Here is a 2,278-nt window from a genome sequence, read left to right on the forward strand (position 1 = left end):
GCTAGTTGCTTGGCAAACACCTTGTTTTGGGCTAGAATTGTATCAACATGGTTCAGCTCCATGACTCCCTTAGTGTTGTGTCTCTCTGATGCATAGTAGTACTCATTCTCAGCCACTGTCTCAATCACTTCAATGGCTTCTTCCACAGTCTTTTTCCTGTTCAATGAACCTCCTGATGAATGGTCCACAGCCTTCCTTGATTCATAAGAAAGTCCATCATAGAAAATGTGTAATTGCACCCAGTCATGGAACATGTCTGGTGGGCATTTCCTTGTCAAATCCTTGAACCTCTCCCATGCTTCGTAGAGAGTTTCACCATCTTGTTGTCTAAAAGTCTGAACCTCAGATCGAAGCCTATTGACCTTTTGCGGGGGGTAGAAACGTGCCAGAAACTTGGTTTCCACCTCGTCCCATGTTGTTAGGCTCCCCCTTGGGAATGATTCCAGCCACTTAGCTGCCTTGTCCCTAAGTGAGAATGGGAACAAAAGCAGTTTATAGGCATCTTCCTGGACTCCATTGGACTTCACAGTGTCGCAAATTCTCAGGAATTTTGTGAGATGTTGGTTTGGGTCTTCATTAGCACTCCCACCAAATGAACAATGATTCTCCACAAGTGATATTAGCTGTGGTTTGAGCTCAAAATTGTTGGCCTGAATGGGTGGTTTCTGAATGCTGCTACCACAATTCCCAGAGGTTGGGTTTATGTATGAACCAAGAACCCTCCACATAAAAATCATACTGTTTGGATGGTTCATTGCTTTGTTATTCATTTAACCATTCTTGGTTACTTTAAGCTCAAGAAAGTGCATAAAACAACTAAAACTAACAGAAAAATGCTAGTGAAACTCGCCTAAGATGCCTTGGCATCACAGCTCCAGGTATAGGTGCCTGGAGTTTGCAAACACCGGATACCTCAGCTCACAGTTTCGGTTTGCAAATTTTATTGGATCAGTAGCATGGAGCAGCTGGTCGGCCTTCTCCTACTGGGTAAAATTTTTCTCCCGCAAGGAGGCATCATGCATGAGGTCGATGATAGACATGGAGGCTTCTCCTCTTTTCCTTTTTCCAGTAGTGGCCTTGCCTTTTCCCTTTCTATGGGAACCTGACATCTTGAAAAAAAGAAAACCAGGATATAATAAAAATGGAAAAGCAAATAGGCAAATAATTAAAGAAAACGCAAAGTGGCAAGGGAGTAATAGGATAAGGAATATGAGTTAAGTAAAATGTGCATTTAGGATTGGTATAGGAGTAAAAAGAAGAAATGACAATCTAAAATGTTATTGAATACAAGTTTAATAGAAAAAATTAACATCATGCCTTTGTTAGAATGTTAAAAGAAAGTGAAAGAAAGGTTAGGTTGGTTAGAGTTAAAATTAGTGAGTTAGTGAAAAATGTGTTAAAGTAAGAGGCATAATGAAAATAGTTCAAGTAACAAGTAATCACAGGTAGAAGCTATAGGTAACTCATATTCAAACAAGTAAGACAGTTTGATGATGATTCAAATAGAGATAAAGAAGGCAAAAATAGGAATCAAACATCGAAATTGCAGTTTAGGAACCAGGAAATCAAAGAAGATAAGAATGCATGCCCTGGCATTCATGAATGGTTTGGTTAAAGCAGTGGAAAACAGAGTTCAAGATCACAAAATCAAAACATGAATGGAAGTCAAAAAGATTTATAAAAATTTGGGCAGCATTCCGGCTAAAATTGGATTTATCCAGAAAATAAACATCAAACAAGCAGTTCATATGAATTAAAAAAAAAATCAAGCTGCAGGTACATATAATGAATATAAACATGAAAATCAATGTAAAGAGTAGCAATATACAAGAAATACAGCATATGAACAAGATTACAGCAACAGCGGATTTGCAAATATGATAAAACAGAAACAAGAACAGTGCAAATAAACAGACCTAAATCCACTAACCACGTCCTAGGCTACCTAACACCCTAAAATCCACTACAACATGCATATCTAACTATCCTAACATGATCATAAACGGAAAAAAATAAGAAAAACTACGAACGGAAAAAAGGATTGCATGTTGCGGAACCTGGAAGGCGAAAGAAGGAGGTTGGGGTACAGAGGTGGCTGGGGGTGGTGGCGGTGACGTCCGGCGCGGCGGCTGGCGGCAGTGGGCACGGCAGGTCGGCGGTGTCAGGCGGTGGTCGGGGTGGCAGCAATGGTGGCTGGGTGGTGGTTGAGAGTAGAAGAAGAAGAGAGGGAGAAGAGGGTTGGGGGTGCTGCGTGACTAATAGGGTTCGCATGGCTTGG

The sequence above is a fragment of the Arachis ipaensis genome, chromosome B01, assembly GCF_000816755.2.
Source record: "Arachis ipaensis cultivar K30076 chromosome B01, Araip1.1, whole genome shotgun sequence".
NCBI lineage: Eukaryota > Viridiplantae > Streptophyta > Magnoliopsida > Fabales > Fabaceae > Arachis > Arachis ipaensis.